We start from the raw sequence: 16949 nt of genomic DNA, 5'->3' as shown, positions 1-16949 counted from the left end.
AAGGCCAAGGAACACCAAGAAAAAGCGAGGGTTACCAGAAGTGAAAAGAGACGAGGAGGAATCTTCTGCCCCAGTGAAAGCACAGCACTGCTGTCACCTTGACTGGCACTTCCCATTTCCAGGTCTGTGGACCAAGGAGACATGTCTGTCTTTTAAAACCACGCCTGTGCGTGCCAGCAGCCCTCAGAAACAAAAGCAGCGAGTTACCATGAAACCGTTATCTCAGCGTCCCGATCTCGAAGGTCTTCTGAGGAGAACAACTAAGAAAAGATCATAGAACAGCCCAGTGCCAGAAGGCGGTACCACTGTCCCGAGGAAGGGGGGCGGGCGGGGGGGATGAAATACAATGTCTTCAGACTGTTCCCAAGAAGAAAAACGTAGGCGTAATAGAATAATTATGTTACCTATGGCTTGCCAGCCCTTGATGATAGAAACCTGCCTATTTCTTGAATAGTTTATTTGTTGTTGATCTTGAGGGTATACACAGCAGAACGTATGGCAACTCAACAGTTTCTATACGTAATGCGATCAACCATGATTCTACTCTTGAATTGGCAACCATCCCCACTCTCCTTTTCAGATTATTCCTCCCCCATGAACACCATTTACCTCAACTCACCGCCCCTGGAATTTTCTGCAGAATCGTGCCAGTTGCTGCTGTCTATTTGAGCCCATATAGATAGATCTTTTAAAAGCACAGTGCGCAAAGCAGTACTAGTAAGCTACACTATTTTTTGGCACCTGCCTATTTTAAATTTGTATGCATTTTGGTTAGTATCTAATAATATACTTTACTATATAGCCTTTCAGGGGCCCTGGTTGCCACGTGGTGCTGAGTGAGGTGTGCAGGCCCTTGCTCCCTGGGAGAAAGATGAGCCTTTCAACTCCTGTAAACAGTTACAGCCTCTGAAACTCACAGGGGGCAATTGTACCCTGTCCTACTTGTAAGGTGACCAGATGTCCCAGGCTTATTCCTGTCTCTAGGTCCCCGACTTCTCTCACAAAGCAACCCTTGCAGAATCTAGATGGAACACGTTTCATTTGCCCTTCTCAGGAAACCAAAGAATGAACAGCTCGTGACTGACGCACACCATAGCGTAAGCCTTCCTTAGCATCTGCCAGCATTTTCTCACCCCCTCACTCTAATCGTTCAAGAGCATTCTGCCCTGTGCTTCAATGCAGTTGAAATCAGACGGACTTCTGTCCCCCCCCTATAGTAACACTCCCCCCTCCCCCTTTCCAGTAATCCTTTGGGAATAAACCATCTTTGCCTATTTTAGCATCATCTGGTAAAAGGTTCTTTGTCAAAACTACAATCACTGTGCACAACATAAGAGGCACAGAGAAGTCACAAGGGATGTTGATTTCAGAGTCTGACCAGGGAAGGGAAGGAAAGAAATTTGCAGTTCAAAGTAGTAGGTCTCCATGAGTCAGCACTGACTCCATGACAGTGAGTTTGTGTCTTTGTTTTTTAAAGACCCCAAGACTAGATCCACTATAAGATCTTGCTTTTTTTTAATAAAATTTAGCTATTTTCATGCATCAAATTCTGAGTGGCAATTCAGAGAGGAACAAAATCAAAGGAATGACCAAATGAAGCCTTCAGCTCTTTTCATATCCTCAGTGTATATGGTGCACTTTCCCCTCTGCTTGCCAAATGGCTATGTGAAAAAGTGGGTATTACAATGGAGATTCATGAAGCGGCAGGGGGACCATGAGAGAAACAATTGAAAAGACACAAATGACAAAATGTTGGGTCAACTGGATCAGATAGAGACAACCCCGATACCTTTTCCAAATACCTTGTTTCGGTTGGCTATGACACATCGGAGGCTTCGGTGTGCAGAGACTCTGTTTAGCCCAGACGACCTTGCGAGATCAATGTTGGAAGAAATCAAGTGTGACAGAAATTCTCTATGAATTTTTAAATGACTTTTTTTTTGAGCACCAGAAAGCAACCGACTAGATTGCAAAGCAGTCAGCCAAAAGAGATGCTAACAAGCCCATCACTTAGGCAGTAAAGCAATACATGATTCCTGCTGGGAATCATCCTGGATTGGCTGGAAATTAGGTAGATAGCCTTTGGAGGATTTTCCTTTTCCTCTAGCATCCTGACAAATGTCTTTTTAATGAAGTTTCTAACTCTCCTGTTAGTTTGTGGGAGGATGCATAAACAAACCCACAAGCACATCCATATATTACTTAGACATAAAGCTCTGCGGGTACAACACCCCTTAGATTTAGAGAGCCTATTGATTACACTGTGAATTTCAATAGGTAGAAGACAATCAGAAGCCATCCTGGTCAGAGCACTGGCTAAAATAAAGGAGCTCTGGAGATTACTTTCTAAGGAAGGCAGAGTGGATTAAAACGTGGGCTTTCTAACTACAGAATCCAAAAATATTGACATGGGCTAACTGTTTGTTGGTTGTAATTAGATTGAAAGCACAAAAGAAAACTAAGTAACGCTGGACATGCCCAACAGAAGATACATGTCAGGAACTTGATATCATCAGTGAATGAGATTGGATTTACAGTAATTTATATTTCTTGCCCCACTATAACAGGAACACACAAAACCCATTTTCGGGGGGTTTTGATGAGGCTGGAACCTCTTGATCTAAAGACATGGGAATCAAAATTTAATTTCATGTGTGTCTAGTCTTCCATTCTCTAGAGCAGTGGTTCTCAACCTTCCTCATGCCGTGACCCTTTTATACAGTTCCTCACGTTGTGGTGACCCCCGCAACCATAAAATTATTTTCGTTGCTACTTCATACCTGTAATTTTGCTACTGTGATGAATCGGGTGACCCCTGTGAAAGGGTCATTTGACACCCCCCCAAAGGGGTTGCAACCCACAGGTTGGGAACCACTGCTCTATAGTATTTCCTTTAAACTCTACTAGAGCATTCGTTTATTTATTTTTTCACTGGACAATAATAAGTAAAAGAAAACAAATCCTTCCACTACTTTTAGCAAGCACCGAAGGTGGTCGAGTGAGGAGACGATGAAGACTGAAAGGAGAGGGCATTGGTGCCACTTCTTTGCAAGGCAAAGCAAAGTTTAGGGCTGGCTGTTGGTCTGGATCAAGTATCGGCTGTGTTCAGTTAATGTGATTCAGACTATGAACGCGGGTTAAGGACATAGAAGACTGTTGAGGTTTTGGAAGATGGTTGGCACTCATAGTCATTGAATGGGAACATATCAACTATTGACTTATTCCAGAGCTCTTAAGGTTTTGTTTTTTTTCTGTTTATTAGTAGAACATAGAACTTGTCATGATTAATAATCATTCATGTAAGATTATCAAGTGTCCACTGCATCTAAGTCCCTGGTGCACAGTGGCTACATCACACAGCTACTAACAAGGGGTCAGTACTTCCCACTCCCACCGCCCGCTCCAGGAAAGCAAGAGGTGACGATCTGCTTTTGTGAAGATTTGCAGCCTGGGAAGCCCCACAGGACAGTTCTCTGTGAGTTGGAATTGACTCAATAGCACTGGGTTTCTGTTTTGTGTCTAAGGCACAGTCCAGATCTTCAGGGAAAGCATACAGGCAATCCTCAACTACAATGAAGGTCTGCTAGAAGATCCTAAGTCTGCCTTTATGTAGAATTTTAGTGAATCAGAATAGGAGCATAAGGTTCTAATGTAGCATCAGTTAGTCAAGTGCTTGTCTAGCACACATTGTATAGTTGACCTTTCTATGTACATAGAACACTTAAGGAACATTTCCACATACATCTGAAAACATAATAGCAATGCTATAATAATAAAAGTAACTATGTAAAGTGATGTACTGAACAATAGAGACTCTCTCTGTGTGTAGCCATATAGAATTGTATAAAAACACACATGCACATGCAGCAAAACAGTCCTTAAAAGAGTTTAGGTAGAAAAAAAAGATCATGGTTGAAGGTTAACACCTCATTCCATCAATGTCTCCTATATAGAAAGCAGCATTCCTGAAGCATCATTATTACATTAATCGTTGGATGATGCAAAAGATGATGGAGAAGAAGATCGCTACTATAGGATCGAACGGGGCTGGTGTTGGGAGAAGATGCACCTGGTGTTGGAGATTCAGGGTTTGACTCCTTTGCTGGACAGGGAGGATTTGCCACTGGAGTTAATTTCTTGACATGGGCATCGAGGGAGGCTTGCTTATCACAACTGGCCTTGCAGCAGCTGAGGCCTCTACCAACCGATAACTTTTGATGACTCCGTATTAGTAACTTGTTCCGCTAGCTCTGCCATCCTTGCTGCACTGAGATGAAAGGCTAACGAGCTAGCTATTCTTTTGTCAGAAACTCTTTTGGTTCTGGGGTTTTTATGGCCCATTCTGCTACTTTAAATGCCACCATCTGCTGCTTTCATTCCATCACGTCTTCATTCATTAATTTTTCAGCATCAGAGAGGAGTAACTGGACATCATTTTCATTGATGTTTACTTGTGATTGAATACTAAAATCAACTTAGCTTGGTTTGCTCTGGTAACATTGTCAGCTCTAAGCCAATGAGGAAAACAAAAAATAAAAATTAAATAAAAAAATCTCACTGCCACCGAGTCCATTTGACTCACAGCAACCCAATAAGATGGGGTCGAACTGCAGTTGTGGGTTTCTGAAATTGCAAAACACGGATGAATTTGGGCATCATCTGTTCCACACTCCTTTGACATTGGACTGTGGCATTTCATCCAGGATTTTTTTGAGGGCATCATAGATGTTATAATCCCCCCAGAACTTCTTTAAGCTCATCATATAATCTGACTGCTTGTGCGAATGCCCACAGTAAAAAATATTTCATAAAGGAAGCTTGTTAGGCACCGACTCCTAGCAACCCTATGAAAGACAGCGCAAAACACCGCCAGGTCCTTCCCCACCCTCACAACTGTTCTTCTGTCTGAGCCCATGTTGAAGCCGCTGTTTCAATCCATCTCTTCTCCATTGACTGAAACAGGAGTGTGGTGGGCTGAGGGGTGGGAGAGTGTTAACATTATGACTTGTAAAGGTCATCTAAAGTGTGTGGTGCATTCTCAAGCACAAGGAGAATCTTGAAAGGCATTTCATTTTGGCCAACCACGAATGTGCAACAGCAGGGACAAGATGGTTTAGGAATCCATCTTCTAAAACAGCGATTAGAATCTAAACCTTTGCACTTGTGTTTCAAATAATGGGAAGATAATCCTTAAGGATATGGTGATATGCCTTCAAAGTTCATTAGCAACACAAGCAAAGGGTTGAATTTGGAATCCTCAAATGCATTATGCCCAAGAACTCATTCTCCAGGGGCATTTTGGTGGCATGTGGGCAGGATGCTCTAACCACATGGGAGAGAGCTGAGGTGGTCTCCTGACACACTGACTGAATCGTCTTGAAACCCCTGGATCAAGTTGCTGTGGGTGGGACTGGACTAGAGAGCAGTGGGTTTGATCCTTAGATGACCTCTGCCCTGGTGCCTTTTTTCTTCTTTCAAATGGTAGGTCTTTGGGGGCATTTTCTCCCAACATCAGCCAGTCTCATCTACGTTCAATCTTTGATCGGGTACCTAACTTCCCGCTTCTGTAGTTTTTCAAGGTTCAGGGACATCAGTGGCAACACATACATTTGCACTCACTGCTTGATGTCCCCCTTGAAGATGATGCAAATTTGTCCTCACTTTGCAATTGACTTGCATCGCATTCTTCATCACAGTTACCTTTCCTTCCTGCACCTGTAACTGCTCTGTCATTGAAAGGCTTTGAGGCTTTTTTTTTTCTCACAATAGTCCGTCTCACAGGTATATTGTGATGATTTTGAATTTGGAAGATTATTAATTGTGTTTCTATTTTGATAACTATATCAGTGAACAGCATAACAATAATTGTGGCTTTAATCATTGTGAAACCTTTACCATTCTTTGTCTCATTTGTTCCTTTGAAATGGTTCTGATCACTGACCCATTATAGTGTCACTATGAGTTGAAATCAACTCAAAGGCTGTGCTTATTATTTTTACTATTATTACCATAAAATTATTATTCGGCTTAGTTACATTTTATTTTCATTTATCTGGTACTTAAAAACTACAAAGAAATACAAAATGCATTATTTCCAAACTTACATGTTATATGCTCAACAACATATATTTCCCTGAGATCCCCTGGATTATTTTTTGCATTCTATCCTAAGTCATACTAATTATATTTTCAAAATTAAACATTCTACATTAAATAAATGCATAGTGTGTAAATATAACCGGAGTGACATATAATTTAAGTGCATCCATGTTTGAAAATGTATCTGAACAGGACTCAAAGGACTGGAATGGATAGTGTCTTTTAAAAAAATCTGAGTTAGTAAAATTATAATGCTCCAGTGATACAGCGATAGAACATGAGACTGAAAATATGGGTTTATTTTAGAAAGTGTATAGAAGAATACCATATTACTTTAAGAATTAAAATGCTAACAAATAGTGAAATTCTGTATTATTTGTCCAATTTAGGATTTCACCCTAATAATTTTGTTAATAGTAACAATAATTTAAAAAAAAACTACCTGTGCTAATGTTTAGTAGTTAAGACAAATGTTTTCTATTTGTATTTAAGTTTTGTAGCCAGGAAAAACTGATTATAGAAATAGAGTTGTGTAAAATAAATAGATCTAAAACTACACTGCTATCAACCTGATTCCAACTCATGGCAACCCAATAGACAGGGTAGAGCTGCTCCTGTCGGTTTCCAAGACTGTAATTCTCTATGGTAGCAGAAAGCCTCATTTTTCTCTTGAAGTGTGGCTGGTGGTTTTGAACTTCTGACCTTGAGGATAGCAGCCCAACTTATAACCCCTATGCCAATGGGAGCTCCTTTGGGGCTGCAAAATGTGGTTCAAATTTAGCAGCCCCTTTGTGAGAGAAAGATGAGTCTCTCTGATCAGGGAAACATTTCATTCCTGGCAACCCTTGGGAGCAGTTCCCTGTTATAGGGAAGCTGCAAATCGGAATTGACTGAAAGGCAGTGGGTGCAGTATTGGTTTAAAGAGACCTGCATCTGAGATTTCATACTCCTTGATTGTCAATGATTTTCAAAAATCATTACAAATCGTGAAGTTGTTTAAGGAGCGACTTTTCACCTCTGAGCAATGAGCCTCATAAGGACCCTTCTCTTCATTTGGGGGAGTATGTAACATATATTTGGGGGCAATGGCGCCTATAGCAGTGCCAATATGAGGAGAAGTGACAGGATCTCTATTGGGAAGTGTGAACCTTGTTGTACCCTCCTTGTTGACCACAGTGTTACACTTATTCTTTTCTCAATGCCTGATTAAGGTAGCCTATGAATTGGGGTACATTAGTATATGCTACTTATCTGTACAAACATGTTATTAATATTATGAAATTAGTTCTCCGTGTTCTTGTTCTTACTAACAGTCTATTTCTAGATTGTTTCTAGATTTTTAGCGTGTGGGTACATGAATACTCGCATATGTATGTGTGTCTGAGAAATAGAAAAGTGAATATGTTAAGCCCTATTTGGAGTAGATGGGACATATTTTCTATGATGAAAAACTTCAGCACCTACTGGGACTTAACTGGGACTTTGAATTGTAGTGTCTGCATTTTTTAATATGAATGTTTATAGATTCAGGGAAGAAGGAATCAAAAAGGAATCTGCTAAAGACATGAAGAAACATTGATTTGGAAATGATAGGCTTTTCTTTCATTCATATGTATTGAAGGGAGAAAATTCAGGGTCCTAAAACTTAGGGTCCTAAGAATGACATCAATTTCTAGAAGAAAACATTGACCCCATCGTCAAGAAAATTATTCATCTGACAAATGTTCGATATATATCTTTCCAAGGATGCAGGCCACTTAGATGTCATGTAGATATTAAAACTGATTCTCTGAAAACAATTCTGGAGATAATGACAGGAATTGCACGGGCTTTGGTGACTTATATAGCAGTGAATAAAAAATATCTCTTAAGGTCATATGAATATAGTTTTACTGTCCAACATATAGGTCTTTTGAGGTATTGGCAAAGTGGACGAGCGTCTCAGATCAATTTGCTATGCAATTGAAAATACCGCTGACTTTAAACCAAGGCATCAGGATATCCAGAATACAAAAAAGAGCAGGCAACAATCAACAACAATAGGATATTGCAGACATATGCTAATGGGAAAGAGCCAGGGAACTCTTCTCAGTGTTTTCAGTTGCCCCTTTGCTAAGGTTCACCATATTGTTTTCATATAAGCACTAAAAATAGTGTGTGTTGACTGGAAGAAAGTACATCTACTTTGGTCAGTAAGTACAGGCAGCTCATAGCACCTACTCTACAAAGAAGTTCATGACTGGATAAATCTTTGTTGCCTTCCCTACTTTAAAAGTTGTGGTTATATTTGCCACCTTTGCAAAGTTTCTGGGCAGGGATTTATTTGTTAAGTGGCGTATAACGTCAGCAACTGTGTGCGAGAGTCAGGTGCGCCATTGTCCATGTTTTCCTTAACCCTGCAGGATAGTTTGTGGGGGGTTAATTTCTACATTTATAGCCACGAAATATGAAAATCCCAGACTCTTGCTGATAAGTCAATTCATTTTATGAGTCCTTAGACATCATAATTTCACACATAAATGTCATGGATAGAGTAATCATATAACTATTAATAAAATCAATATACTTTAAAGGGTGATATATGCACATACACACGAGAGGACTTCAAAAATTCATTGAAAATTGAATTTAAAGATAGTAATAGTTCATGGAACATAAAATAATTATATATAATGATGTGTGTGTGTGTGTGTGTGTGTATTTCCCATTAGCTATGCCTATGGAGTCTATTGGTGGCCATTTTTTCCCAACATTTTCTCATAAGGGACACTGAAAAAAGCTCAAAAAGCAACTATCAGAGGAATCAAATGTCTGCACAAATTAGAGATTTATTTCTCAGGGGGATGCTCACTCATGACATATCTTTCCACACATTTAAAGCTCAATATGTGTATTATTGCAATTATTATTCATATTTAATTGGAACAACTAGATTCTTGACATCATCAAAAACAAAACTGACCACTAATAATATTACAGACATCATATTGATATATGATATAATGACATCATATTATAGTAGTCGATGGGGAATTGATATGACTGGTTCTTCCCAAGAGCTAGTATATTTGCCAAAATAAAACCTGGAGGATGAGGCAATCACTGGTGGCTGGCCTCATAAAAGGACAACTGTTCCTAAGAATCACTGAATGGCCCATGAACGCCTATCCATCACCTGTGTGGTCTACAAACTTATGCAAAAAGCAGATGTGAACTTGCTTGCTGAGCATCACAGAAAACAGTGGCAGATGAGAGTGACAAGCTTTTTGTTTCTCTCGCTGACTTTATGTCTGGAAGTCGCAGCTGCAATATGCAAAAAGTGGTGTATGAACCTACCTTTAGCAGTATTGCTAGTATGTAAAACATAGCTACCCTGTTTACTCGGCATCTTTTCATTCATGTGTCCATCCATGCTCCATCCACTCAAATCTGTAGAGTGGATTCACTGTTTGAGGCTCTAGGGATATAAGAGACTATGCGAAAGGCTCAGACTTTAATCAGAGGAACAGATGTAAGGGGGTAATTAGAACAATGTAGTAATCCCCATAAATAAGCAAGTGGCACAATGGGAAGGGAGAACAACACACTAATTCTGCCTAGAAAAATGATGAGAGGCTTCTCAGATGAGATGACATTACAGAAAATGTGGAAATATATAAGACAGAAGGTCGAGGAAGCTGAGCTCAGAAAGACAAGCCAAGGCCAAATGATACATTCCCTACATGCCCTACCAAAATCTAGAAATCATTTTGTAGAGTATAGAATTCCACTGACTATACTGTTAGAAAGTGTATTCTGGCTCAGTTAATAGTATTGGAAGAACTGACTCCATTAATACTGTTAGAAAGATTATTCTTCCTGAATGTGAGGAACAAATCGGTTGGAGAGAATTTTCTATAAATTAGATGAGGCTAATATTTACTATGAGTCCACAAGGCCAGCATTATCAGCCCTATTTTACAGATAAGTAAATTGTGTCTCAGAAAAATCAAATGGTATTTCCAAGTCTATGTTTTACGTGATTGAATCAGCCTGACACGGGTGATGATGGTTGTACCATTTGGAGATAAATGGGGACAAGGGGGTGGAGCAGAGATTAGAGCACCATCTCAGAGCTAACCCCGCTGTGAGGGTCTAAAGGTGTGATGTCTGGCTTGAGGGGATGGCTTTACTTCTCTTAAAAAGGAAACGAAATAGTTTCATTTGTAGTCCACTGGGAAAAATGACGGAGCTTAGTTCAGGAAAGGTGTGGAAGAAGTAAATAAATAAGGCTGGGGTAGCTCTTTGAAGATGATAAATCCTAGGGTCCCATTCCTATTTCAGATCTTTAGTTTATCCCTCTCTCACCAAGCAGGAATAATCCCTATCAGTATTTTATGGCAAATGGGTTTTTGAAGGACTCTGGATTCAGGAAGCATAATATGTAGACCAATAACCATATTGACAGTTGGCCCATAATGCATTGAAAAGTAGGCTTCTAACTGCTACACCAGGGGAAAGAGGAATAAGAAAAGCCTCTCACTAATTCATTTCCCTACCGCAGGATACTCATCCAGAAAAAGGCTTCTAGATTTTCCTGGAATCTAATCTGAAATCCTCAATATTTGACCAACTTCTTGGCTACCTGATACTCCTATTTGGGGATTTCTCAAAATAAGTTTTAACTAAGCTTTACGCCTGCAATCATTTGTGTTCATTCAAATCCTATGCATATATTTAAAGTCTACACTATGATCTTTAAAAAAAATCATTTTAGTGGGGGATCATACCACTTATCACAATCCATATATACATCCATTGTGTCAAGCACATTTGTACATTTGTTGCCCTCATCATTCTCAAAACATTTGCTTTCTACTTGAGACCTTGGTATCAGCTCCTCATTTTTCCCCTCCCTCTCCGCTCCCCCCTCCTCCATGAACCCTTGATAATTTATAAATTATTATTATTTTGTCATATCTTACACCATCCGATGTTGCTGTTCACCCGCTTCTCCGCTCTCTGTCCACCAGGGAGGAGGTTATATGTAGATCCTTGTAGTCTGTTCCCCCTTTCTACCCCACCCTCCTTGCACCCTCCCCGTATCGCCACTCTCACCACTGGTCCTGAGGGGTTCATCTGTCCTGGATTCCCTTACACTGAGAGCTTAAGAACTCATTTCTACTCCTATTTATATTTCCTCCCATTTAAACCCTCTGCCATATTTATGCAGATGGTACCACCTGACTTAGCATGTAATATTCTTTAGGTGGGCTGGGAGTGTTCATTTCTTGTTCTATCTATACTGTTGACGCCTTGCTTTTTCAGGTGGACCCTTGAATCAGTACCTCTGTCTTTTTCCTGTCCAGCCCTGCACACTGCTGGGTCTGTAGATATCACCATGTTGTCAAAGATGAGTGCAGCTCTCGTCACACTGCACATTTGAAAAATCCCCTGATTGTAAACACTTGCATTTTCTGTTGCTGTTGTTCACCATTTTACTGCCATTTGGGTGGTTGTTCCCCGAGCGAATTAGTTTCCTATTAAACCATTTCTACGCAGTGTGTTTGTCACATGAGTTACGATGCTCTTAGTGTACCAACCCTCTTCTCACCTGGGTTACCCTGAGTTCCCCATTCAACCATTTGTGCCCCTTCCTGTTTCTGAACTTTGTGTTAAGCAAGTGACTCTTGGTGACCTGTGGGTGTTGCTGTTCACTTTATAGGATGGTCTCTTGTTTGGCTTCAAGGGGATTCCTACGACTGGGTTCAGTTCCAAGTTCTAGGTGTGTCTCATGAATTCCACCAGTCTCGGTCAAATTAGTAAATCTGTTGTTATTGTTATTTATGATTTTGGATTGTGTTCTCCATTTTCCTCCCATTCTCCCCAGGACCTTTAGTGCGATGCTGCTCAGAGCCTCTGGGAAGGGCAGCCTGCACCATGTAGCTAGACCAGGCTGTGTTTCAACGTGTCCATTTGGCTTCTGGACTAATCATGTCTTGGAACCTTTGCTTTTTGTTACCATTCTTGTCTCCAATGAAAGAGAGAACAACTGTTGAATTTTGGGTGGCTTCTAGCAAACTTTGAAGACTCAGTCATTAACCGTCACAGTAGGACATCTACAATTTAAAAAATAATAATACAAAACTAAAAAAAGAAAAGAAATACCAAAACTCATCAAGCACCCGCTACTTTTCATTTTCTTTTTTCTATATGCGGAATTACAAGTAGTTGGTAAAATGCAATTTTTTACTCACATGGAATTCTGGCACTTGTGGCCAGAATTATGTAACAATGAAGCCACCATTCCCGGACTCACAGAGATTGGGTTGCTTTCTATTTAGTGCTGTTTTAGTAAGCAAATACTGAATATATCTTTTTCTGTATTGAAAAAAAAAAAAAAAACCCTTCCATTTTGTTTTGTTTTGCTTTGTTGGTTTCTTTGCCAAGATCAATAACATGTTCATCCACAGCCCTCAGCAGGACTCTATGCCAGGTCTAGTCTCTGCTTTTCATTCTTTTGATGGTCATGTCTACATTTCTGGCTCACCCCTCTGTGTCATAATTCAAGTTCACAAACACTTATTGGACACACCTAATCTGATCATTTCTAAATGAGAATTGGGCTGCAGAAAGGCAGAGGTAAGAGAGTATGAATCAGACCAGTCCTTGCCCTGAATGTCTGTCTGGCCAGAAGGTTGGGAATTTTAAAAGAAAATTATAAGAAATGGGCAATGGAGCAAAAAATTAGTTGGGTGGTGTGGCCAATGCATGAATAAAATACTTGAAAGATAAGAAAAGTTCACCAGGAAAAACGGAAGAATTAGGCAGAGAGTCTTTTGAAAGATCAGAGTCTGTTACTTAGAGCAACAGAGAAAGCATTGCTAAGATGGAGAGAATGGCTGCTATAAGAGCATTGAGAGCGAGAAGTTGTTAAAATGCATTTTCCCCCCATTGAAATGTGTGAACTTTTGTGGGTAGACGATGACTTGAGTGTGAGTGAAGTACCAGTGATGGGGCTCAAAATGGGACTTTAGGGTCCAGTAGCAAGGGGTGATAGTACCTGGCTGACTTCATTCTAGAGGACATAGAGAACCTTGTATGTTTTAGAAAGAAGATTGAGCAGTCAGAGTCCAGGAATGTAGAAGAGGACAGAAAATCAAGATGTGGCAAATGTCCATCAAGATCTGGCTAATGTTCACAGTGAGGTGTGACATCCTGTAGTACTACAGAGGGTCTTATAAGCATCTAGCTCAGAAGCAACAAAGCCTACATGGAAGAATCTCACAAGCCTGTGTGATCACGAGGTGCTGAAAGGATCAGTTATCAGGCATCAAAGAACAAAAAATCATCTCGTTGTGGGCTCACCTCCCTGATATGATCGCTGAAGATAAATGGGTGCATAAGCAAATGTGGCAAAGAAAGCTGATGGTGCCTGGCTATCAAAAGATATAGCGTCTGTAGTCTTAAAGGCGTGAAGATAAACAAGAAGCCATCTGGCTAAGAAGCATCAAAGCCCCCATGAAGAAGCACAGCAGCCTGTGTGGTCATGAGGTGTTGAAGGGATCAGGTATCAAGCATCATCAGAACAAAAAAATCTTATCATAGTGAATGAGGGAGGGGCGGTGTGGAGTGGAGACCCAAAGCCCATTTGTAGGCCACTGGAACCCCCTTACAGAAGGGTCTGGGGGAGGAGACGAGCCAGTCAGGGTGCGATGTAGTAACGATGAAAGATACAACTTTCCTCTAGTTCCTAAATGCTTCATCCACCCCTCACTATCATGATCCCAATTCTACCTTGCAAGTCTGATTAGACCAGAGAATTTACACTGGTGCAAATAGGAACTGGAAACACAGGGCATCCAGGGTGGATGATCCCTTCAGGACCAGTGGTGTGAGTGGCGATACTGGGAGCATAGAGGGAGAGTGGGTTGGAAAGGGGGAACTGATTACAAGGATCTACATGTGACCTTCTCCCTGGAGGATGGACAACAGAAGAGTGGGTGAATGGAGACATTGGACAAGGCAAGATATGACAAAATAATAATTTATAAATTATTAAGGGTTCATGAGGAAGGGGAGGGCGGGGAGGGAGGGGAAAAATGAGGACCTGATTTCAGGGGCTTAAGTGGAGAGCAAATGTCTTGAGAATGATGAAAGCAATGAATACACAAGTGTGTTTTACACAACTGATGTACGTATGGATTGTGATAAGAGTTGTATGAGCCCCTAATAAAATGATTAAAAAAAAAGAAGAATCTGTCCATCATATTTTATATGAGCATGTAGTAACAAGAACATCCACCTTTATAGACCTGAAGAGCCTACATTTCTACCATGAGCCACATTAATTCCTGAGTATGTTTTATTCTGTCTGACTTACTCATTAAAACACAAAAACTGCTTGCTGGGAATCCAATAGGCATCTTAACACGTCATTAAAAGCACAATACTCTCCACGTTTTCACCAAGGTCATAATTTCTAGAATTGTCAAGTGTTGGACCAGAGAAAAAGCACGGGAGAGAAGAGCTTTGACTAGAGTGTGTGGCAAACAGAGGAATAACAGCCTGAGATGAAACTCTACACAATCCTTGGGTAAAAAGTGGGTTTTAATTTTCAATTAAACAGCTCCCATCAAAAGGTGTTAAAGGTTTCAATTTTTTCCAACAGTGGCCTGGCTGCTGTGATCCAAACCCTGCAAAATCTGCATGACATTAACGAAATCCAAGCATGACTAGATGCCTAGCAAACCCAATTCCCCTGAAATTGGAAACAATTAGCATTCTGCCTATTCATGAGATTAAATCCATTGAGGTGTAAAATGGCAGGTGTAGTGTTAAGTACTTTGCCTCAATACCCTATTGAGGAAAGACAAAGTCCTTTAAACTGGGTGAGCCTATGTCAATGCCTTTTAGGTTCCACTTCTTGATAATACAGGAGCTTATTAACTGGTTGCATTCACAGAAATTCTAAAACGGGTTAAGGCTGAGGGGGCTCAGTGGTAGAATGAAGGCCTTCCATGTGGAAGCCCAGGGCTCAATGCCTGCCCAGTGCACCACAGAGGCAGAACAAGCATTGCTTCCAGCCTAAACAGTATGAGCAAGATACGCCTGGTGATTACTGCAAAAACAAAAAACCAGCCAATGAAAACCTTGTGGATCGACATTGGGTCTCCACTCAAGTATTTACTCAATGCAAGAACATGTTGTTCTATTAAATTGGCATTCCATGATGCATACCTTCCCGATACGATCACTGAAGAAAAATGTGTACATAAGCAAATGTGGTGAAGAAAGCTGATGGTGCCCAGCTATCAAAAAATATAGCATCTGGGGTCTTAAAGGCTTGAAGATAAACATGTGGCCATCTAGCCTAGAAGCAACAAAGCCCACATGGAAGAAGCACACCAGGCTGTGTGACCACGAGCTGTTGAAGGGATCATGTATCAAGCACCAAACAACAACAACAACAACAAAACCTATATCATTGTAAATGAGGATGAGTGAAGAGTGGAGACTCAAAGCCCATCTGTAGGCAATTGGACACCCTCTTACTGAAGGGTTGTGGGGAGGAGATGAGCCAGCCAGGGTGCAGGGTAGCAACGATGCAACATATAACTTTCCTCTAGTTCTTAAATTCTTCCTCCCTGCCCCCACTATCATGATGCCAATTCTACCTTACAAATCTGGCTAGACCAGAGGATGTACATTGGTACAGATAACAACTGGAAACACAGGGAATCCAGGACAGATGACACCTTCAAGACCAGTGGTGAGAGTAGCGATGCCTGGAGGGTGGAGGGAATATGTGGTGGAAAGGGGGAACCGATTACAAGACTCTACGTATAGCCTCCTCCCTGGGGGATGGATAACAGAGAAGGGGGCGGGGACTTTGGAGAGTGTAACATATGACAAAAGAATAACAATTTATGAATTATGAAGGGCTCATGAGGGAGGGGGGGAAATGAGGAACCAATATTAAGGGCTTAAGTAGAAGTCAAATATTTTGAGATGATGATGGCAACAAATGGACATAGGTTCTTGACACAATGGATAGATGTATGGATTGTGATAAGAATTGTATGAGCCCCCAATAAAATGATTTTTTTAAAAAGGATTCCTGTCTCTGCTTACTGAGCTAATTTGTAAGCTAGTCAATAAAGGATATAATTCCTGTGGGGGGGGGGGGGAAGAAAACCTTGTGGATCACAATGGTTCCATTCCAAACCAATCATGGAAGACCAGGCAGCAATTAACAACATCAACAGAATACAAGGGTTAGGAACAGATTCTCAAATTATATGACCTAAATTAGGTGTTTACATCCTACTTTTTGTCCGGGGACCATGGACCCCTTCAGCCAAGATCTCATAAACAGGCTTTGCTCTCAGCCTCAGGCCTCAGGCCGGGGTGGAGACTTTCCATTTCCTTTTGCTGCCTTACAGAAAAGTCCAAATGGCCTTAACCCTTTCCCTTATTCGTATTGGCTAACAAGCACCCTGTTAGCACATATGCTGTTTCACCTAATTAGCATAAGGTGATGTCATTCCCGCGCTGACCACTAACGCTGGGGCGCGCTTTTGTAGCTTTCTGATTGAGCGTTGTCATTAGTAGCCTGATTTGCATGCACCACGGGCACTTCCTTCCTTCTTGCCTTTATAAGCTGCGGCTTGTGGAAAAATAGAGAACCGCTCAGCCTCCTGTCTCTTGCCCATTCTTCGTGTCCTGCTCTCTCTATCCAGGACCCACGTTGCTGTTCCCGCTGGACGGGACAGCTTTTTACTATAGCTTAAATTCTGTGCAAAAGATTGTGGAGGGAAGTGACAGCCCCAAATCCATTTGCAGAATTCCCCACATAGATGAAGCCTCTA

General features: G+C 41.0%; 1 protein-coding gene across 1 annotated transcript in view; it reads right to left on the bottom strand.

Moving 5' to 3' along the window:
- The window catches only part of LOC101652384 (netrin receptor DCC), a 363431-nt gene that overhangs the window by 100284 nt on the left and 246198 nt on the right, over window positions 1-16949 (bottom strand). The window lies entirely within an intron of this gene.

The sequence above is a fragment of the Echinops telfairi genome, unplaced genomic scaffold (assembly GCF_000313985.2).
Source record: "Echinops telfairi isolate 266 unplaced genomic scaffold, ASM31398v2 ScPeMD7_7400;HRSCAF=8409, whole genome shotgun sequence".
NCBI classification, from domain to species: Eukaryota; Metazoa; Chordata; class Mammalia; order Afrosoricida; family Tenrecidae; genus Echinops; species Echinops telfairi.
The sequence above is the reverse complement of the archived record's forward strand: the minus strand, read 5'-3'. Positions and strand labels throughout refer to the sequence as shown.